The 24680-nt window shown below is 41.8% G+C and overlaps 1 pseudogene across 1 annotated transcript; it reads right to left on the reverse strand.

The window, feature by feature from the left end:
• Window positions 1-466: 466 nt before the first annotated feature.
• On the reverse strand, window positions 467-812 carry LOC308277228 (thioredoxin domain-containing protein 17-like; annotated as a pseudogene). Its single transcript has one exon. The product of its transcript is annotated as a thioredoxin domain-containing protein 17-like (transcript).
• Window positions 813-24680: the final 23868 nt, after the last annotated feature.

A 24680-nucleotide genomic window follows, 5' to 3' on the forward strand; every position in this document is an offset into this window, starting at 1 on the left:
TATTTCTTGCTTCTAGTTTCCATGATGTGAAAACAGCTCCTGTGTTCTCCCACCACCGTGCCCTGAGATTCATAATCCCCAGCCTCATGTGAACTGAATTCAAAACCATAAAAAAATCTTCTATGTTACATGGTCAGTCTTTTAGATTATTACAGCAAGAATGCTGAAGTATATAATAGGGAAGAGTAAATGTCTTTATAGTAAAATGTTCTCATATTTCAATATTTTTTATCTTTATGTGAAAATTCAAGTGTTTTTTTTTGGTGGGGGAGGTACTGGGGACTGCACCCAGGGGCATTCCACGTCCAAACTATACCCCTAGACTTTTTTTTAATAACATTTTTTATTGTTTAGACACACTAATTTAAACATCATTTACTGCTGAAATAAATTCAAAGCCAGTGCGCAGTTTCTTTTATATTAAGAGCATCCCATGAAATCAAGACACAATTGTCACCATCAAATCTTAATCTTCAGAGAACCACATCTACACGAGGCTGGCCTGAAGACACTCAGAGTCTACCAGTTTTTGAGGTGTTCCATACTTAAGTAGTGTAGGCACTGCGGTTACTTTCAGTTGTTTTCTGAAGTCATTATCTGGATCTTTCCAATAAGGTTTTTCACCCTTCACTGACATGCTTTAGCTCCTCTTGAACAACAGGCTCAGCCCGCACGCAGTCGGGACACCAGCTTTTCCCCTCGGTGTCCTTAGACCCAGCAAGGTAGGTGAAAATGGTCTTGTCCTCGTACTGCTCCACCGCCTGGTTGAACTCTTCAAAGCCGGACACGTTCACCTCCTCAAAGGCAGCCATGAGGAGCGGCATCTGCGGGGCCGGGAGATGGCTACAGGGTGGGGCCGGGGACAGGGTCCCCCTTTTTTTATTTTGCAGTACTGGGGATGGAACCCAGGAGCATTCTACCTCCAAGATACACCCCCAGACCTATTTTTTATTCTTTTATTTTGAAACAGGGTCTCACTGCATTGCAAAGGGCCTCCCTAAGTAGCTGAGGCTGGCTTTAAATTTGCACAATCCTCCTGTCTCAGCCTCCCAAATGCTGGGATTACAAGCGTGCGCCACCATGCCTGACTAATTTTTGTTTTGTTTTGTTTTTGCAAGTTTTTGCCCTAACACTTTGAGCCACAACAAATTATTGAGGCTGTCCTTGAACCTGCATTACTTTTGTCTCAGTTTCCTAAGTACTGAGATTGCATACGTGCACCACCACATTTGGCTTCAGGTTTTTGTTTTTCTTTAGTTCATTGGTATCTCTTAATACACTCCTACTGGTGTAATCATATCCTAATGAAGTTCAGAGTGTCACATTTGAAAGAAGTCAAGGTTGTGAAAGCTTTTTTGTTCTCATCTCAAAGGAATTGGGATCATTGCAATCACACAGTGATTGAAGCAAATATTTGAGAAAGCATGTGTTGAGCATTTAAGTCATCACTTGCCTATAATTTTGTTAACTGCTTAAGATATAATAGATGTAATAATGCTTACTTTATCTGCATTATCTTACTGGATATTCAAAATCATCTACCAAAATAGGAAATACTATCCCCATTTTAGAGAGAAGGGTATTAAAATACAGAAAGTTTCAGCAATTCCCCCAAAGTTCACAGTGCAGAACTGGACTAAAAATCTGGTCTGACTCATGACCCCATTCCCTGACCTCTTCTTTGGGTCCACACTGTATGTTCAAGAGATATAAAGAAGAATCCTATGCAGGTGCAGCTCTCAATGGGTTCATGGGCAATGATCAGAAGGAAAAGGGCCAGGTCTGCCTGATTTCCCACTTTATCCTCATTTTTTTTTTTGCATTACATATGGAGGATATGCTATGCATGCATTCATAAATGGATTCATTAAAAACCAATCAACAGGACCGAGAAAAGCGGGGCTTAAGAGCCCCGCTAACAACCAATCTCCATTACCACAAAATCAGCGCCTTTCATAGCCAGAAAACACCATCACCGGAGAAACAAAAAAATCACCAGGCTCCAGAGAGAAAGCGGACTGAGAACAGAGCTCAGAGCCACAGAGGAGATACACCAGCCTCAAGCCCGAGAACGCGGCAGCAGCGCCATACTGCCGGCGGCAGCGGCGAGTTCACCGGATGGCTACAGCAAGCCGAGGTGAGCCGCTGCGGAACAGCCAGGTGGGATTTTTTTAGCGCAGGGAGCATCTAAAGCTCCCAGTGGCTGAGCTCAGCACACGCTGCAGGGACTCAGAGTGGAACTCAAAACCAAGAAGAAATAAGCCAGCCTCATGGCCGAGGGCATAGCAGCAGCGCCATATTGCCACCGGCGGCAGCAGCAGCGAATTCAATGAGTCCAGTACAGCTACATCTGCGAACTCAAGAAAAGTGAGTCAAATTGCAGGCCCCAGAGGAGAAATCCCAGTACTGTACTCCCTGGGACTTGACCCAGTGGGGGAGTGGCAGAGATATCACACCATAGAAGAACGTGCAACCTGGCACCCCCCCATAGTTTAAAGCAGCCTCTATCGACTCCCTGGGTCGGAGACTCTGTGATACAACCTAGTAAAGGAGTAGTGGGGTCTGAGATACTACAGACTCGAGATCCAGAGCACCTTAAGTGAAGCTGTAGTGACCCAGGGAAGAACCCAGAGAAGCCACAAACTTCCGAAATCATGGGAAAGAGGAATAATACTGGAGCAATGAATGCCCACAACCCCACAACATCAGAACCCGATAAAACAGAAAATCAGAGATTTCTAGAAGATCAAATCAGGAAAATAACTGTAGAAATAATAGAGGTGCTTCGAAAAGAACTCAGAGAGAGCCAAAAAGAGATAAAGGATGCAATCAATGAAGTAAAGGCCTTAATTCAAAGCACAAACAACCGATTAGACCACATGGAGAACAGAATCTCGCTCTTAGAAGATGATCATTCCAAAAATGAACGCATAGTTTCTAATCTAGAAAAAAATATCCAACAGCAGGAATCTGACATTGAAGAAATATGGGCCCATTTTAAGAGAGCTAACCTAAGAATAATTGGAATAGAGGAGGAAAAAGAAAGTGAAACCAAAGGGATCAACAATCTCTTCAAGGAAGTAACAGCAGAAAAATTTCCAAACATAGAGCAAGAGGTCGATACACAGGTCCAGGAAACTTATAGAACTCCCTTTAGACAGGATCGGAGAAGAGGATCCCCACGCCACATAATTGTCAAAATGACTAATGTGGAAGCCAAGCAGAGAATCTTAAAGGCAACAAAAACAAAGGGCCAAGTGACATTCAGAGGCAAACCAATTAGAATCACTCTAGACTTCCCAAACCAAGTCATGAGAGCCAGAAGGGCTTGGACTAACATATTCCAAACTCCAGCCAAAAAACAACTTCCAGCCAAAAATTTCCTACCCAGCAAAACTTTCTATCAAATTAGATGGAGAAATAAGAAGCTTCCATGACAAACAGAAACTGAAGGAATTTATGTCTTCAAACCAGCACTAGAGAAAATACTCAAATAGATTAACTACAAAGAAGAAATAGGTAACACACACCAGAACCAGAGAAACAAGATTTTCCATCCAACAGACAACTAAGATTGGTTATCTGTGGAGATTCATTATTTATGTTAGTCTGTTACCTATCTCTAAAGGGTATTGTTTGCCTTTATTGTTGTTAATTTTTAGGATTTCTAGTTGGAATATTAATATACCTTCAGATATAGCATTTGGAAATATTTTATCCCATTCTATTAGTAACTGTTAACTCTGTTTACATTGTCTTTGGATATACAATATGTTTTTATTTTTGGGGGAGTTTGTATACTCTTCTGTTGCCTGTGCCATTGAAATCATATCCAAGAAATCACTGCCAATTTCAATGTTGTGAGGTTTTATGACCCAGATTTTCTTCTAAAAGTTTATAGTCTTAAGATTTATATTCAGGTCTTTTATCTATTTTGAGTTAATACTTGTATATGGGATTAGGTAAGGGTCCAATTTTATTCTTTTCCATGTAATTATTATTTTTCAACAATATTTAGTTAAAAGATTATTATTTCCACCACCAAATGTTCATGGAAACCTTGTCAAAAATAACCTGACAATATAGGGAAGAATTTAGCTCTAGGCTTGTATTTAACTCCAATGGTTTATATATCTGCCTTTAGAACAGTACTACACTGTTTAAATTATTGTAGCTTTATATGGTTTGAAATCAGAAAATATATATCTTCTAGCTTTGTTCTTTTTCAAGATCATTTTGGGTATCTAGAATCCATATTCCATATTAGGATAGATTTTTTTCTGAAAAATAAATATATAAATATATGATAGTTTCACCTAAAAAAAATAGAAAAAAAAATATTCTCTGGTAAGAAAGAAAGCAAAAAGAAATATTGAAATGTTATCTTTAAGTCATCAAAAGCTTGGTATCAGACCAATGAAACTATTATGTGAGATTATCATTTTTAATTTTGGATAAATTGCTATAATACTAGATGTCAACCACTAAGCCAAGCATGGGAAGGAGGGATGGGGAGAGAATGGGGTGGGGATCAGGTGGGGGCTGACTGGGTGATGTGTGCATGTATGTCTACAAAAGTTTGTATCCCACTATGATGTATGAATACAGTGCACTAATAAAAAATAAAAATTAAAAAAATAAAATAAAATAAAAACCAATCAACAAATGAATGCAAGCCTGCTGTAGGCTCCAGGAAATGTATAGAACAGGAGTCAGAATTTGCAAAAAAAAGTAAATGGTGTGTCTAGAAAAAGCATCTGTTCCGGTCAGCATTCCTGCAGCTATAATCTAAAAGACTGACCATGCAATTTAGAGGAAAGAAGATTTATTTTCCTATGGTTTCCGTTTGGGGTTCAGTCCATGTGAGGCTGAGGACCACAGATGTCAGGACATGGCAGCAGGAGGCAGGAAGATGGAGGGCACATGGGCTGCGCTCCTCACACCATGGAGGCTAGAGGCCAGAGAGGGAACAGGAGGAGGAACCATATATATGATCCCCAAGGCCACACACCTGCAGGGACCCACCTCCAGCCACCCTACCAGCCGACTGGGTACCACCCAGGTAAACCCATTACGTTGGATTTAAATACTGCCGACATTACAACCCTCGTGACTCCACTATATTAATCCTGAGCATTAATAAATGAGCTCTTTAAGGGACATTTGTATCTAACCATAACAGCATCCCTGGTAGAGGCAGCAAGCATGTGGAAAAACAAGGACAGGAGACTGCACAGCATGATGGGAGCAACAAGGAAGCTGGATTTTCAGTAGCAAACTAAAAGAAAAGTGGGCACGGAGGCTGCAGACAGGACCCCAGCAATACCAAAAAAAAAAAAAAAAGAAAGAAAGAAAGTAAATAATTTTTCTTGAACCCAAATGACCTCCATGGAAGCGAGGACACTCCCAATAAAAACTTGCAGAAAACCCTCCTTTCTAACCACTACACTCCCCTTCCCTGCATCAATTTGGCAAGAAATGATACAGAAGGTGAGAGGTAGGGGTGGCAGACAGCATCTTAAAAAAGAATATTGTTAGATTTAAGTCGATATCTTGCATGTTAGCAGGAGTTGGGAAGCGCGTTGTGCTTTCTTGGGCCCTTGATCATTTTCTTAGTGCCAGAAAACTGCTCATGTTTTTTTAAGCCCCATGAAGTATCTCCCTTCACCATGCGGAACATGGGAGATGTCATCGTACCAGTGATCTAACTACGTATAACTACACCAGAGAGGTTGGGATAGATAGTCCCGAGGAACACACAGACACATAATTCATGAACAAAGCTGACATCCGTGAGTAATCAGAGGGTCCCAGTGGGCCACAGAACAGCCCTAAATCTTGGCTGTATTTAGTACCTCGTTGAGTTACACCACGGTTTATCTTGCAAATTGTACGCTACCTTCTGGGCTCGCGGCTGCCGAACTATGGGGTCTTCACCTTACGGACATGCATGGGGCCTGGGTTTCATTACGTTCAGACGCCAAGTGCCATCCATAATTCTGTAGTGACCTCAGGACTTAAAGATTTATGAGGTATACCAGATTCCAGAGGGAAACTACTTCCCGACTCCAGAAAGATCTGACTGAATGGAAAGATTATTTAGCTGCTAACATGGGCAGGTATAAATCCTCTCTCTCTTGCAGGGAAGTTTATTAGGGTGCCACTAAGGTAGTTGCTGTCCCTGTAGACTCAATGTTACCCAAGTGTCTTGAGAGAAGATAAACAGTAATTTATGTTGATATCATTGGGGAGCTAAGGCCCCCTAACCCCTCCCGGAATCAGCTAACTGCAAAAGCCATATCTAGACAAACTTCTTTAATAATTCATTACTCTTACAGTGGTTCTCCCAAGCTGAAAACTTAAATTTGAGACTTTGAAAGAATCATCCTGCCATCTCTCTTCCTTTCACTTTTGGTCCTGAGGCCCTAATGTGATATCCAGAATAATAATTTAATATGCATCATTAATTTTTAAATATCAATCAGTTAAAAAAATTATAAACTTCAGCAAGTACATTAAGAGGAGACTACTACTACATGCATTTAATTTTCTAACCATTAGGCAATACATAAGAATTGCTTTCTGGTTATTAGATAAAATTAGATTTGTTTTTCTGTTATTGTAAAAGATAGGTAGACAAGCTAAACTATGTCTTGGAAAGGAGGTGGTTAGACAGTGCTAAATTATTTTTTGAGAATGAGATTGGAACTTAATATATATGCCAATTAATGTCAGACTTTTCATACATATATACCAGCATTGTCTACAGTAATGTCCAAAGGATGCTTTATATATACTATGGCCCTTTTTATGGCTGTGGGGTTAGAAGTAAGTAAGTTAGAGGCTCTGTGTTTAACTCCCTTTGAATATCTGGAGAACATCTCCCAGGTCCTCCCTCAGAGGCGAGCTTTCCAACCACAGAACTAAGTCGCCATATCTGTGTTACCATAGACAGACCCTGACCCACTGGTCCTGGATGATTGGGATGGGGCTGAACCCTTGCCAAAGCTGGGCTAAGCAAATTCTCCCTTCCAGGAATCTGGGATAGGACAGATTCCTACCCCATTTGTTCAATGGTCTCTCTCCATGGCAGAGCAGGCCATCTTAATCTGTGTTGAAAGAAACTAAGAAACTGGAGAGGAAAGGAAATTAAATAAAGATGAACATCTATCAGACATCCCAGCCTCCGAGAGAGAAGGAGGAGGAGGAATATCCTACTCATGTCTGATAGCTCCATTCTCCCCAGGAGGCACAGCTTACCATCTTCCTAGATGTCTAAGACACCTGGGTGCCCTTATCACAAGCTCACTGGCTTTTCCCTAAGTTAACCTGAAAGGATTTCTATTACATTAACAAAAACCAGAGCAAAACAACCAAACAAACAACTACAAAAAAATAGGGCTGGGGGTGTAGCTCGGAGGTAAAAGCCCCTGGGTTCCATCCCCAGTCCTTCAAAGAAATAAATAGATTTTTAAAAGTTTTAAATTGTAATAGATACATAATAACTGTGCATACTTATGGGGTACTGTGTGACATCTCAGTGCATGTGTACAGTGTATGTATTTATGAGGCCAGGGTAATCAATACAACCATCACCTTAAACACTTGTCATTTCTTCATGTTGGGAACATTTAAATCCTCTCTACTAGATATTTTAAATATGTATATATATACATATTTAATATATATATATGACTATATATATATATATATATATATATATATATATATATAATATCAATTGTGGTCAACCATAGTTACCATACTGCACTCTAGTACATTGGAAGTTATTCCTACTAAACAACTGCTTTCTTTCTGTAACTGGGAACCACCCTGTCTTCATCACCTCTTCCTCCTCAAGGCTCTGGTAACCATGATTCTAATCTTTACTTGTATGAGATTAATATTTCCAGAGTCACATAGGTAATGGTTTGGATTTGGGGTGTCTCCCCAGCCCTCATGGAAACGGGGTGACAATGTTGGAAACAGGACTTGGTTGCGATCTCAGCAGTGGATAAACCCATCGTAATGAATTCATCTGGGTGTGGCTGGAGGAGGTGTGCCCCTGGGGCTGTGGGTTCGGGATTATCTTGCTTACAGCCACCATGATGTGAGAACCAAGCCTTGAGCTCTCGTCTCTCCACTTCCTGCCGCCATGCCCTGAGATCTGTGGTCCCCGGCCTCACATGGACCGAATTCAAAATCCTTAAACATGAGCAAATAAATCTTCCTCCCTCTACACTGTGTGGTCAAGCCTTTGAGATTACAGCTTGGGGATGCTAAGGGAGACCACGCAGTATTGGTCCTCAGTGCCCGACTCAACCTTACTGTCCTCCAGCTCCATCCATGTGGCCACAGATGACAAGAATCCATTATTTATATTGCTAAATAATGGGCCATTGTCTAAGTAGGCCATATTTTTAGCCAGGTGAGGTGGCATATGCCTATTATCTCAGAATGTAGTAGGAGGCTGAGATAGGAGGATTATAGATTTAAAAACAGCCTCAGCAATTCAGTGAGACCTTCAGCAACTTAGTGAGACTCTGTTTCAAAGTAAAATAGGGCTGGCCATTGCATCTATTCACCCCCTCCCACTCCACCGACAGACATGTAGGTTGATTCTGTATTTGGGCTACTATTAAAAATGCCACAGGTAGGTAGATTTGTGAGTGTCAGTGTTTCTTTGGCTTGCTGATTTCAATGCTGTTTGGATGTATATCCCAAAGTGGAATTGTTAGATCATCTGGTAGTTCTATTTCTAGTTTCTTGAGGAACTTACATATTGTTGTCCTTCGTGGCTGTACTAATTTACATTCCCACCGACCGTTTCTAAGTGTTCTACTTTTTCTGAAGCAATTACGTTTTGTCCTTTTTTATGCTGGGTAATTAGCCTAGAGCCATTCTACCTCCAAGCTATACCCCAGCCATTCATAAATTTATTCATTTTATTTATTTATTTATTTATTTATTTATTTATTTATTTATTGGGTATTGAACCAAGGGGCTATACTCCCAGCATTATTTTTTTTATTTTATTTTGAAACAGGGTCTCACTAAGTGGCCGAGGGCCCTACTAACTTGCTGAGGCTGCCCTCGTACCTGCGGTCTTCTTGTCTCAGCCTCCCAAGCAGTGGAATTATAAGCTTTGGCCAGCACGCCTGGTTGTTTCTTTGTCTTTTTGAGATGGAGAATAGCCATTCTAAATGGGGTGAGACGATTTCTCACGGCGGCTTTGATTGACGTGTCTCGGATGATTAGTGGTGCTGAGCGTTTTTTTATATTCGTTTTGATCAAGTGCATAACTTCTTATGAGAAATGCCATTCAGATCTATGGCCCATTTTTAAGTCAGAGTATTTGATTATATCTACTCTAGATATTAATTCCTCTCGATGGGACTGGTCTTCAGTTGAATCAACATTCATGACAAGCTATTCCAAATCCTTCAACTTGCTTAGACATCTCATAAACCAGCCTGCCAAAACCTCAGGGTGGGCAGAGATGGAACACTTGGACCTGGGTCTTGGGAAGTTTGCATGAGCTTGTTATAGATTTTTTTAATTGTAAGGGGCGCCATTTCTTTCACTTATTCTAACAACAAAAAATACTGGTTTTCAGCACTTATTATATACCAGCAGTTTACATTACCATAGGTCATACCCCTGGCAGCTGCTAAAAGTAGAAATTGTTCTTCCCTTTCTACAAATACAGATACCAGAGTTTAAGAAGAACAAACAGCCTGGCAGAGAGCATTTGTGCAGGACATGAAAGTCTTGACTTGAATCCTGTTTGGCAGCTACAGTAAGTCCTGGTTTTCAATTGTTCTGTGTTCTTTGGCCCTCTGCAAACATTTTAAAATCTCTACACAGCTTGACGCATTAAGTTGACACCTACATCTTTTCATCCTACATCGAAAAGGAGGCAATTTCTGGGATATTGAAAGTATTGGCTTTTAAAAAGTTATGCTGTCCTTTTACACTTATTTTGAAGGAATATAAATATCATTTCATTTGACACCCACATATGCAAGAATAAGAGCTCTACTTCATTAGTCAGAAATTGCAAAAAGGCTTTATTTTTCCCATGAAATCATTTTCATATCCCATATCCACCATAGACCGTTACTGTCAAATAAGATGTTTTTATGATTAAGGTATTCGATTGATCAACCTGCTTTTCTACAACAAAAAAAGTAGACAGACTATTAAACTTTAGCTTATATTTTCTGTGACCATAGACCCTCAGAATTAAAATGTTTCACCCAACTGATCAGTAACTACAATTATTAGTAGCACATATCTGAGCAAAATAACACACATAATCTGCAAAGGTTTTTAGTAAGTTAATTACAAATCCATCTCTCAACAATATGGATGGCTGTTCACCGACCAAGAGAGGTCTGTCCTGACTTACAGATGATTTTCAGATATTGAATTTTCAATTGCTTTTTGGTTACCGTCTCCTGATTCTCCTTTCTCCTTTTTAATATTTTGAACATTTTCATTTTCAAGATAATATGCAACTGTAAGATTCTGGATGAGGCAGGTCATTCTTTGGTAAATTGGGGAAAAGGCCAGTTATAAAAGAGAGCCCAGAAAGAACGAGCATGGTGCTTTGACCAAGACACAATCTCAGTTGTAGCAAAGGAGCAAAGGACAGTTGAAGTTGGTGAAAGCGTTTTCTTAAAACTAGCCATGGGCCCGGCGTGGTGGCGCATGTTTGTAATCCCAGCATTCGGGAGGCTGAGGCCCGAGGATCATGGTTTGCAGACAGCCTCAGCTACTTAGTGAGGCCCTCTGCAACTCAGTGAGACCCTGTTTCAAAATAAAGAATAAAAAATAGGGTGGGAGTATATCTCGGAGGTAGAAGGACCCTGGGTTCCATCCCCAGACCTGCACAGTCATAACCACCTGGAACACTTTAACACAATACTGCTGCAAGTTCCTCCCTGGCAACAAAGATGCTCCTTGGTGGATTATTAGTTGTAGAAGTATATATTTAAAAAAAAAAAAACTCCCAGATGAATCTCATATGACTCCAGAACTCCACTCCACTCTGGAGGCCTCCCTTCCTCCTAAACTGAGGTTGGATTCTAACATCTTCAGATACAATATCCAAAATGGTAGCCAGAAGTCAGGTGGGGCTACTGAGCAGCTGAAATGTGGCTGCCTCGACCTGTGATACGCTGTCAATTAAAGAAGAAAACGAACACTAAGCTTCAAAGGCTTAGTGCAAAATCTTATTATATGTTGACTGCATATTGAAGTTATCATATTTTTAGTGTATTGGATTAAACTATATTATTTAAATTAATTATAGCATTATTAATATTTTATGTGAATTACATGTTGAAATTATAATACTCTGAATATATTGGGTTAAAACATATCATTAAAATTTATTTCACCTGTTTCTTTTTCCATTTTATGATGAGTCTACTAGAAAACGCAAAATTATGTAGATAACTTGTATTAAATTTCTTTTGTGCTGGTCTAGAACCACACAACAGTCACCCTAAATTACCTTGTAAGTCACTCATAAAACGCAGAATTCTGCTGGGCGTGGTGGCGCACGCTGGTAATCCCCGCACTTGGAGGCTGATACAGGAGGATCGCACAGGTTTGAAGCCAGCCTCAGTGACTTAGTGAGGCTCTCAGCAACTTAGCGAGGCCCTGTTTCCAAATAAAGTATAAAATAGGTCTGGGAGTGTAGCCCGGAGGTAGAAAGCCTCTGGGTTCCACCTCCAGTACCACCAAAAACAACCACAGTATTCTTCCCCATCTAGTAACGTTTATGCTCAAGAAGATGAGACTGCAGATGTCTGTGTGTTTACTAAGCTAATCATCGGATCCCTTAAGTAAATAAAGAAGTGTAGACAACTTTACCTCATCTGCTCATCAAGCAGATTTGCCCATTCAGCTTTGCTACAGCATCTCGTGCAGATCTTGAGAAAGCTCGATCAGGGGATCCGCAATGGCGTAGATCCCCCATGAAGTATGTCTGGCATTCCTTTCTTCATAAAAATTATTTAGGATTATTTGGATTAATATGTATAATTGGTATTTTATGTATAAACATTATAACTAAAACTGATGGGCAGCGGCTTGTGAGAGACTCAGGCAGCAAAGATTTTTTCCCAAGGATAAAGTTATTGGGCCAAACATTAAGTTCAAACTGACCTTAGTTAGAGCCACTGTATAAGATTTAGTTTGAGTCAGCCTTGTGAAGTAAGACAAAGCACACTATGATTATTTAAATGTCTGACACCCTTCCCTGAAGTCTGTAAATAACTTTTCCTGTCCTTGGAGATCCTGCTTGCATGACTATGCCTTTGCTTTTCTGCCAAAAAAAAAGTATAAAAATTATAACAAATCCTGAATAAAATGGAGAAGATTGATCTCGTGTGGCAATTCTTCTCTCATCGGCCTCGGCTCTCTCTCACCAACACACGAACCTCGACTCTTGCTAGGGCTGGACCCCGGCACAGCTTAATACATATTAGTGGATTTCAAAATGATTAAGGACTCAAATGAACGTCCTAAGGGGGCGGAGTCAGCAGCTGAGTAAATATGCAGATGAGATGGCGCCTAACAGCGCAGAGCATGTCCTCATACCTGATCTTACTTAACAGTCCTGATGAACCCGGAGACAAGTAGGCACTGCCTTCAAAAGCTGTCCGGATGCTGTCTTCTCTCCACCTCTGCCCATGGGCAACACCCCCACAACCACCGCCATCTCTCCTGTGGCAAATGCAAGGGCTTCATTTCACCCACCGACTGGCAGAATTCAGTCCTTCTTGGTTCTCTATGACCCATTTTTACCCAGGATCCACAGGGATCCTTTTATATTTTATTATTATTTTTTATGTACAGGGATCCTTTTATATTTTATTATTATTTTTATGTGGTACTAGGACAGTGTACTTCTGAACTACACCCCCAGTTCTGTTTTATTTTTTTTATTTGGAAACATGGTCTTGCTGAGTTGCTGAGGCTGGCCTCAGACCTTCAAATGCTCCTTTCTCAGCCTCCTAAGTTCTGGGATGTCAAGCATGAGCCACCATGCCTGGCATGTTTATTCTTTTATATGCATTCCACAAATAGTAATTGCTGCCTATGGGGTTCTTACTGCTCTAGAAACCAGGGGTGCAGTGATGACAGGAGAGACAAGGTCCTCTCTCTACTGGATCTTATATCTTAGTGGGCATGCAAAATAAACACACAGGTGTCCTGTGAGGCAGACAACACTAAGCACTATGAAAGTAGATTCTCATGATAAGGGTAATTTCTCATCAGGACTCACAAGGCTGCTCTTCTAAGAGATGCTCTTTGGAGGAAAGAAGTTATGGCCATGAGAAATCCGGAGGCCGTGTTTAAGGCCCTGGGGCAGTAAGTGGAGACCCCTGCTGTGTTTTACGATCAGAAGGACTATAGAATGGTTCTAAATGGGAGCCCAGAGGCTGTGGGAAGCAGATGAAGGATACTGAGATAATGGTGGGTCTCCATGCTTTCTCATGGCGATTCTGGATTTTATTTTGAGTGATACAAGAGCTGGGGGTGTAGCCCAGAGTTAGAATACCCCTAAGTTCAATTCCCAGTACTATAATAAATAAACTGATTAATTAATTAATTAAATATAAACATCATGTATGAGGAAACATGGGCTGGGAGAGCTTTAGATGACTGACCGAGATCATAGTTAGTTTGGAACAAAGTCTTATGACTCTAAGTTTAATTAATCTAATATAAGGTAAACTAGAGGATTTACTACATTTATTATAATTATATACCTATAAGCCAGCATATTAATTATTTAGAATGAGTCATGGTTTCTATGAAACCTATGCTGGTTGGTACATTTCATGGCCAATTAGAAGCTTACCTCATGATAACTAGCTTTCTCTTAGACAACTAAACACCATATTCCCCCTAAGTTGTGCATATTCATAAATTATTTGCATATTTAATGATCCTAGAAATTGTGATATGTCAGCCATGCACGGTGGTGCACGACTATAACCCCAATACTTGAGAGGCTGAAACAACTGGATTGCAGCTCCCAGGACAGCCTCAGAAACCTAGCAAGACTCTGTTTCAAAATAAAAAGCAAAAAGGACTGAGGCTATATCTCAAAGGTAGAATGCTCCTGGATTCAATCCCCAGTAACACACACACACACACACACACACACACATACACACATACACACATACACACATACACATACACACATACACACTAAAAAAGTTTATATATATATATATGTATGTTTATATACATATATATATTGTGATTTATTTTACAAGAAGCTTATTAGAGTAGCCAGCCTTTAAGATGGTCCTCAGGGAACCTCGCCTTCTAATATGCCACACTTTCTCACATTGAATAAAAATGTCTACATATTATAAAAAATGGACTTTTAAAGGTGGCCCTGAGAGACCCTGTAGCTGCCACAGATCACCGAGCACCCTGGGGAAGCCAGCTAAAACACCACAGGAATACCTGAGCAGTCTGGGGCAAGCTGAAGAACTGGGGCCTCCTGCCAACCATAAACCCTACGCATACCCTTCAGATAACTGTCGCCCCAGCTAATGTCTAGACTGTGGCCTCAGCCAAAACTTCCTACCAATGCTGCTACTGAATTCCCAACTCAAGACACCATGGCAGGTAATCAATGGTTACTGTAGTTCAACCACTGTTGGGAGTAAACTGCTCTGTAGAATTAGATAACACTTATGGTTAGCTATAGAATATGTCCTGAAGGGCTCATGTGTTAAGGTTTAGAATTGATGTAATTAAGTCCTGAGGGTTTAATCTCATCAGCGGATAGAAAACCCATTGTAATGGACTTTCTGAGTGGTGTCCTACGCAGACAGGGTGTGGCTGGAGAAGATAGACCCCTGGGGTATGGCCTCAGAACTGTGCTCTTGTCTTTGAATCCTCTTGTTTGCTTGCTCTCCTGCTTCCAGGCTCCGTGATGTGAGAGCAGAGACCTTGCTCTCCCCTCTCTCTGCTTCCCACCACCATGCTCTGCTCTGAGCTCTGCAGACCTGACCCAACAAGGACTGAACCTCTGAAATCTCCAAAACTTTGAGCAAATAAATCTTCCTCTAAGTCATACAGTCAGTTGTTTTTTATTTTATCATTGAGAATGTTGACTAAACAATAACTAACACACTGTAAGCATCTCAGAAGAGAAGATTCCTGTTATCATGCCCAAATGTGTGTATGCATACATGCATGGGCATGCATGTGTGTACACACATGGTACTAGGAATTAAACTCAGGGGCATTATATCTCTGAGCTATACTCCCAGCCCTGTTTTATATTTTATTTTGAAACGGTCTTACTGGGTTGTTGAGAGTCTTGCTAAGTTGCTAAGGCTGGCCTTGAAACTGTGATCCTCCTGTTTTAGACACCCAAATACTGGAATTACAAGTGTGTGCTACCAGATACTGGCTCGTTATACTGTATTTGATATGAGCCAAATTCTTGTTGCTAACTACAAAGCAACTAAAATTTCAACAGGACATAATTATAATCACAAGGAATATTTTTTTTTAACATTTCAAGACAGTCAAACCCAAAACTAGACTATGTCAGTACTGAGAAGCTGGGCTTATCTTAACTGCTGCATTGCTTCTCAAGTGTGGTTTAAGCAAACTAATTTTTTCTCTGTAGACTGATTTAATAATCCATAAAGACTCAGGAGCCAATATTCCAGTCACCCTAAATATTAACCCACATGCTGCTTTGTGAGTATTTACACAAATTAGCGCTCTCTTTCCTAGATAATTCTGACCTCCATGGCAAGTTCCATTACTAAATTTTAAAAGAAATTATTCACTTTTGCCCTGATTTTAAGTCTTTGAACTGCAAGACATAAAAACTGACATTCTCTCAAAAAAAAAAAAAAAAAAAACCAAGCATACTCTTATACCTGACTACATTTTTTCTACTGTGAACCATGGATAAAAGAGAAACACGAATTTATAATAGTAGATCTATATTGAGTGGATTGATGTATTTTCTCTTGGAGGAATTAAAAAAAGATGCCCTACAAAACTCGAAATTAATTGAGCTAATCCATTCCTAGCAACCACATGCTTGACTTATAGATCTGTCTCTAAACAGATGGTAAGGGAAAAAAAAGACACAAAACAGCTACTCGAGTATGTTCCCAACCTCATGGAAGACCCAGGAACGATTGTGTCTATAAAAACCAATTTAGGTTAGAGAAATAGGGCACCTTTGATAAGTCTTCCCATCCAAACAGCTTCTCCTGGTCTTACCAGAGGGGCTATTTGGAAAGTGTTCGCCGACATAGCTCTGTTGCTCCCCCAGCACCAGGTCGGGCTCATTGTCTGCTTTTCTAGCTGGGTACAGGGCTCGGAGAGAGCTTTCTCCCTAGTTTGTAGGTCTGTGTGTCCCTGTGAGTAAGTTTCCACCTATGGGCTGTGGAAAGAGTGGTGGACGGCCCTGCCAGGCCTGTCGTGGGCCTTCCCCACTCCTTCCCTTCTTTGACTCAACATACACGAGCCGAGCCAGGCGTGGTGGCGCACGCTTGTGATCCCCGCGCTTGGGAGGCTGAGACAGGAGGATCGTACGGGTTCGAAGCCAGCCTCAGCTACTTAGTGAGGCCCTGTTTCCCCCCCCCCAAAAAAAAGGTCTGGGAGTATAGCCCGGAGGTAGAAAGCCCCTGGGTTCCACCCCCAGTACCACAAAAACAAAACAAAACAAAACATACATGAGCCAAATACCTTTGTGATTTTTTGTTTCTTCTTTTTTTTCATGGTACTGGGGATTGAACCCAAGGATATTCTATCTCCAAGCTACATGCCCAGCCCTTTTCATTCTTATTTTATTCTTTTTTTTTTTTAATTTTGAAACAGGGTCATGCTAAGTCTTTGCTAAGTTCCTGAGGGTCTAAGTTGCTGAGGCTGACCTCTAACTTGAAATTCTCCGACTTCAGCCTCCCAAATACTGGTATTATAGGTATGTGCCTCCACTCCCAGTTTCAAAAGCTGTCTTTTTTTTTAAACCCTTCTACCTCCGGGCTACACTCCCAGAAACCTATTTTTTATATTTTTATTTGGAAACAGGGTCTCTTACGCCAGCACAGCTGGCTTCGAACCTGCGCGATCCTCCTGTCTCCGCCTCCCAAGAGCGGGGATTACAAGCGTGCACCACCAATGCCCGGCTGTTCGAAAGCTGTCTTTCAACTGCTCCATGTCAGGGTCTGAGTTCGAGGGGGAAGCAGAAGCATCTCTGTGTCGGCCTACACACTACCACCGCCCATGGTCCACGCTTGCAACCACACACCCCGATCTCTTCTCCTCTCTCCTAAAGGGCGTAGTTGGGGGCACGAGAAAGGCACAACTGGAAAAAATGTGTGGGAGCTACCAGAGGCCAGCTGTGGAGGTGAGTCAGGTGAAAAGCAATTTGAAACCCCTGAGCTTCCTTTCCTTGAAAAATTAAGAAAAACACTGAGGAAGCCTCACCCACAATCAGCCGCGCCCGCTCTTGCAGGTGCAGTCAGGACTTTCTCCTGAATTGTGCCAGATGGGAGGCTGTCAGGTGACCTCTCCACAGCCAACCATTTCCTCCTTTGCCCTCTATACCTACCCCAAAACATAATACCGGATTAGATTCATGATACCATGTTTGTTTTATTTTTATGAGGATAACAGGTATTTCTGTATTCTCTTGCTATCAAAAGAAGTATAAAAACTCCTGAGCATTTAGATAATTGTTATAAGTAAATTAGCCAGGCATGGTGGTGCATGCCTGTCATCTCAGTCCCTGAGAGGCTGAGACAGAAGGATCGCAGCTTCAAAATGAGCCGTAGTAACTTAACGAGGCTTTCAGCAACTTAGTGAGACCCTATTTTCTTTCTTCCTTTCTTTCTTTCTTCCTTTCTTTCTTTCTTTCTTTTTTTTTTTTTTTTTTGTAGTACTAGGGCTAGAACCCAGGGGCTTTTTACCTCCAGGCTACATTCCCAGACCTAATTTATATTTTATTTGGAAACAGGGTCTCACTAAGTTGCTGAGAGCCTCAGTAAGTAGCTGAGGCTGGCTTCGAACCTGTGCTATCCTCCTGTCTCTGCCTCCCAAGCGCGGGGATTACAAGCGTGCCCACCACGCCCAGCTCTTTTTATTTTTTTAATTGGTGCCCTGTAATTATGCATCATAACGAGTTCCAGAGTACTACGAACATGCATGCATGCAGAACTGTGTTTCTTTCTAGGTCTCACCCCATCTCTCCCCTCCCCTGCTCAAATTATTGAGATTGGTACTGATAACTCTACAGATGGACAAAACAATATTTGTATATTATGTTTGTCAAGACAGAGTTTTCCATAGAAAAGAGGCTTCTTTTGAAAAATCCTGTTGACGTTCTACCCAGATTATGTAGCATTCTATTGTTGTTGTTGCTCTTGTCCTTGTTGATGTTTTGATACTGGGAATCGAACCCAGGAGCATTCTCTCTATAAGCCCTATTTTATTTTTTATATTTTAAAACAAGCTCTCACTGAGTTGCTGAAACTGGCCTCAAACCCGCAATCCTCCTGTCTCGACCTCCCAAGTCCCGTACCACTCTCATTCCTCTCTTTGATTCACTTTCCCTCAACTGTTGGGTATTTGGCCACGTCTACAAAATCGCTGCTTTTGTTTTTCTTATGTTTTCAGCTTCAAGTCACTGAGCCCAAGCGCGTGGTGAATGACCATCTCATAACTTCCTGTCTCCAACCTTTCAGAGATAAGCAATACTGGCATTTATGGTCAATATGCTAAAAATACTCCTGGGAAGCACAGCCGTGTAAGGGAGCCCAGCGGATTCTGGCAACAGAAGGGGCACGGCAGTTTGGCGAGCTCGCTGGGTCTTGGCTGGAAGGCGTCCGGCTCTGAGCAGGCGTCACAGCTGCCAGGCTCACCTGGGACAATGCCACTGAGGGTTTGCAATAGTGACGTTGCTTTCAATCCATAGGACGGAGTCTGGGAATACACACATTGCTCCCGACAGCCACTGCGTATAGCTTTCCCTTTTACTACACATCTACGGGAGAAAAGATGTTTCTGTACGCAGACACCCAAACACAACTATTGTCTTTCCTTCTCTAGCTATTCTGTTTTTCCCTTTGCGTTGCGCTCACAATGGTAGGTTGGAGGAAGACAGGAGAAAGGACTGTAACCATATTCTCTGCACTTTGACCACATCTCCCAAAACTGATGAGATCTATACTTCTTACTACCATCCTCAAAACAGCAACAACAAAAAAAAAGTTCTTATTTTGGACTACATGAACAGAAGGAGGAGAAAGACTGCCAGGCGAAGAGAATCAACAGGCTTGCACACACTTCTCCACAATGGGGACGTGAATCGGAAGCTTCCCAGGCCGTCCCGGAATGGGCCATACTGCTGGCGTTCTCCAAGTCCTCACTAGATTCCCCGCCGTGTCTGCTGCATCTCGTGGAACCCTTGCAGAAAGCTGTGGCAGACATTTGTGATGCACCAGGTCACTTCCATGTCACACCCTTGGGCCTCTGATTTCATCTGCAGCTGCAGTGGCCAGCTTTGTCCATGATCATCCTTGCCTTCCACCAGCGGAGTCTAATCTCAGCCCCAGCTGCTGCTTCTGCCCATGGGAGCTTGCTCTCCTTAGCACAAGCCATTAGGAATGAGCATCTGCTGTTGGGACATCCTCGCACAGATGCAGAACTTGCCTCCCCTCCTCAGGGTGGACAGTGCTGGGCAGATTTCCCTGGGCTTCCCAGAAGCTACTTGATCAAAGGCCTTATGGTAACTTTTCTGAGTCCTCTGCTCAAGAGGGTGCCCTTCTCAATATCAAGATCTCTCCAAACATAGGTGACTTGTACTCACATCCTTGTGTCGGCCTCTGCTTTCAGGGGAATGAAAACTTGGACAGCATCTCACTACAGCCCCCACTCAAGAGCAGAGAACACTGAGGCCCAGAAAAAATCAGTACAGAGGAAAGAGCCAGGGTGGGATCCTTGGTCCCAGCAGCATTGAAATGTGTTCATCACTGCATGGCATTGCCTTCTGCAACAAGGTAACCCCTTTTTCCACCTCTCCCTTCTTTCTCTGTTCAGTCATCAAAAGGATATAGTTCTCCAGGCCCTTGGGTTAGAACACTGACTCTCCGTGTCTTTAAAGAGCTCCATGAGAACTTGCTTGCCTCTTGGGAAAAACCCAACTTCATGTTGGGCTCTGTAGAATTAACGATGTAGGAAAATACAGATCCCTCCTGGTATTTAACCAATTGTTCTAGAGTGCCACTGGCTGTAGCACCCATTGCTAAGGATAAATGGATGACAAGGGACTCCGCTTCTCAAGGAAGTTGCCATCAGAGAAGAGAAATATGTAAACTGACAGTGCTTAGTGTTGAGTGTGGTTGATGTCTCCCATCCAGTGCTAGGGTTATAAACAGAGTGTTTCCTGGAGAGCTCATGTGTTCATGTTCAGAGTTGACCGAATTAAGTCATGAGGGTTGTCATCTCATCAATGTGTAAATCTACTGTAATGGATTCACTGGATGGTAACCGAGGCAGGTAGGGAGTGGCTGAAGGAGGTGGGCTCCTGGGGCATCTCCTCAGTGACTGTGCTTGTGTCCTTGAATCCCCTTGTTTTCTCTGTTGCTTCTAGCCTCCATGATGTGAAAGCAGAGCCCTTGTGCTATCCTCTTCTCTCTGCTTCCCACCGCCGTGTTCTGAGCTCTGTAGACCCGGCCTCACATGGACTGAACCTCTGAAATCTCCTGAACTGTGAGCAAGTAAATCTTCCTTCCTCTGAGTTGCACATGGTCAAGCTTACTGAGTCACAGCAGCGATGATGCTGACTAAAAGATCAGATGGAGGGAAGTGGGGAGAGGCGATCAGGAAGAGTCTCTGCAATAGTTCTTCCCAAATATTGGTGTCCACAAGCTTTCCGATGATGATGATGATGATCATGATGGTGTTCCCGATGCTGAGCCTGGATCACACATTGACTGGCAAGGTTTTGGGGTACCCCTACCTCATCTGTGTCTTTAAAAGCTGGTTTCATTTCCCCAGGGGAACATCTTGATTTTAAGGAAGAGTCAACCAAGTATCCGTCACATTGGGTAGATGAGATTAAAACTTATAATAACAATTCAAAGAGTTTATGATGAGGAAATAAATTTTTAAAGGAAGATAGTAAAGATCTAAGTGCAACACTCACGTTAAGCACTTCTTTACAAGAAAATGACACATAAAACAGAGGGGCATGGATCGCAAGGCTTCTTGGCATGGTATTTAGAATTGATCTGTCTGCAGAAAGTTCTCAGAGTAGTCAGTAGTCTAGAGCCTACGCACAGATTGTCTCCTACCTGATGCCAACATAAGGTTGTTGGTTCAAAAATATTGACAACTGGTAAGAATTAAATATCTATTTTTTTTCAGTGCTTAGGTTATATAGAAGCATTGTAGTGGGTACTGGGGGTTGGACCTAGAGGCATTCTACCTCAAAGGTGACAAAAGGCCACACATCTCTCTGCAACTCTTTCTGAAGTCTGTTTCTTGACCCTGGCCAGTCTGACTGGTCTTATTTCCACCAATAGGATTGAGTGTGCATGACATCACTTAAATTCTGAGTCTAGGGCCCAAGAAGCCACAGAGCACTTGCTCTCATTTTAGGGGATAGTGTTTGTTGCCAAGTGGATGTGTTCATGACGACCTGTAGGATGGGTAACCTTCGCCAGAGAGAGAAGCCTTAGGCACCTGCTGGAGTGAGACTGAGCAGCCGGGAGCACGCAGCCCCCGTGGGCGGCCTCAGAATAATCCTCTCACACAGAAAAAGCCAAGGATGTTGTTGGTATTCTATAAAGTTTGGGGGTGGTTTGCTTTGTAGCAAAAATCATGGGGTGAAAGATAGGTTTTAAATAAATTTCAGCTGGGCAGGGCGGTTCACACCTATAGTACCAGTACTTAGGAGTTTGAGACAGAAGGATCACAGGATCACAGCCAATCAGTAACTTGGTGAGGCACTCAGCAACCCAGCAAGACCCTGTTTCAAAATAAAAACTAAAAAGGGCTGGGGGCGGGGGGTGTAGGTTGGAGATTGTGTTCAATTCCTGGTACCCCACAAATAAATAAGTAAATAAATTTCAATATAATTCGAGCACAATTTTTCTTACCTAAAGTTTCAAAATACTAGTTTATTACTAGAGAAGTGTTTCTAAATTTTACACTGATCACTCAAATAATAGTTCTGAACTTTGGTTTTCCAACTGATTCTTATCAGTTATTTGTAAAATACACTCAATAAAAAGATAAATCATTTAGTACTATAAAGGTTGGTGCTAAATATCCATCATATATATGATGGATATATATATATATATATATAATGATGGATATTTATATATGCATACACACATACATACATAATGTCTAGCTGAGGCAATCTACATGGAATTTTCATTCAATTCCTAGTAAGAATAGACATTTTCCTTTTTACTTTGCTGACTGTAATCCAGCTGCCTAATCCTGGTACACAGTGAGCACTTAATAAATACTTACTGTATAAGCATGACAGGTGCTCTAATATTTGAATACACAGCATAAGATCATCATAGTAAGTCCAGTTAATATTTGTGTGTGTCAGAGAAAATGATATTCAATCTTTGAAAGCAAATCCATTAGTTTGGTGAGACAGCGATTATAAGCCCTTTCACTGGTATTTATGCAGCTAATAACCTGAAAAGTTAAGTGTAATTAAGGCATGCCACTCTGGGAAAAGAAGCCAGTGTCTTTTTTCTCTCTCTGCATTTATGTTCTCTTTATTAAAACCGTACAGTCTATTAGCCCATTAATAATTACAGAAGGCAAAAGGGGTGTGTAGGTGATTTAATAATCCGTATCACTTTATTAATTGAAAGCATTTACTCAAATGACAAAATATTCAGCAACTGCCACAACAGAATGCTTGTCCAAAAAGATAGTTAAACGCAGCCTTAAAAAGAGTAATTTATTATCTGTATGCTATGCATTCTGGGAAATAGGAACACATGATCAAAAGATGTCATCAGGCCAGGTGCAGTGATGTACACCTGTAATTCCAGTACTTGGGAGGCAGAGACAGAAGGATCACAGGTCTAGGACAGCCTTGGCAAGTAGTGAAACTCTCATCAACCTAGCAAGACCCTGTTTCCAAATAAAAATAAAATGGGGCTGGGTGTAGCTAGGAGGTAGAATGTCCCTGAGCTCAATATCTGAGCTATGCCCCAGCCCCACCTTATTTTTTATTTTGAAAGAGGGTCTCGCTAAGTGACCGAGGCCCTTACTAAATTGCTGAGGCTGGTCTTGAACCTGCGATCCTCCTGTTCCAGGCCTCCCAAGGTCTGGGATGACAGGCGTGCACAACCATGCCCAGCTGATCACTGGCATTCAAGTCGCTTGAGCCTCAGTTTTAGTATTTCCCATTAAGTGTGTCTGGAGCCCGATGGCATTTCACTTATCTTTATAGAGAAGACACTTGCCCTCCTCTGCCAGTAATGACCGTTTTAGATATGACTTCAGACCATTGTGGTAACACAAAATAGATCTCAGTAGATTTCAGTACACATGAAACTATTTTATCTGTCCAAAGTCACGCTTCAGCCCAGGCCCCCTGGTACAGCTGCCCCTGCCTCTTCCAGAAGTGGTTTCTTCTTGGAGCCACTGTGCAGCCAGGAAGGGACAGCAGTGTTTCTACAGCCCATCCTCTGGTCCACTGGTCCAGGTGGCTCCTGATCCAGATAGCATTAAAGAGAGCTTAGGGTTAGATATACATCCCCCAAAAGAAACCATAGAGCTAGGGCACCTCCCAGCAGCCACATGGGGAAGTCCAGGGTCCCAGCAAATGGGAAACCAAGAGAGATTTAAGTACGTAGAGCAGATTTGCAGGTAGCAACAGGACAAAAAAGAAGACAGTCATTTTTATGGCACCCGAGTTTCTAACTCCAGTTATCCCTGAAGTCTAGCCACGTCTCTCTCCTGAAAGAGACCCTCTGAGACACCTCGGAATCCCTCTAGTAAATACCAAGCCTCGTTATGATAACTTTCCATTCCTTACCACCAAAAGAGACATCCATGCTGTTGGAAATCTCAATCCTAGTATTTCCCATTAAATACATCTGCCCACCACCAGCATTCCACTTCTCTTTATAGAAGAACAACAGCCACCATCTGCTAGTGAAGCTATATTTTAGGCAGGACTTCAGAACTTCATAGCGACATACAAATGAATTCTTCTTGGTAGATGTATTCAGTGTGAGAGAGAGAATTAAAGTCATATTGGGGCCGCCATAAAAATCAACTGCCACACAGCCTGCTACTCATCACAGCACATGCTGGCATTTATATTTTTATTTTAGCAAGTGAAAAATTGGGGGATGGAGTAGAAGAAGAGAGAGAGAGAAAGAGAGAGAGAGAGAGAGAGAGAGAGAGAGAGAGGGAGGGAGAGAGAGAGTGTGTGTGTGTGTGTTGGAGATATAGGAAGATACAGAAAGTTCAATTGTCATGGTCAGATATAGAATGTCCCAAATATACGTTATTTACAGGAAAATGGATGGAACCGGAGAACATTGTGCTGAGTGAGATTAGTCAGTCACAAAACTAAAGAAATCAGATGTTCTTCCTATATGTGGAAGCTAGGGAAAAGG

The sequence above is a fragment of the Muscardinus avellanarius genome (assembly GCF_963383645.1).
Source record: "Muscardinus avellanarius genome assembly, chromosome: 19".
Lineage (NCBI taxonomy): Eukaryota > Metazoa > Chordata > Mammalia > Rodentia > Gliridae > Muscardinus > Muscardinus avellanarius.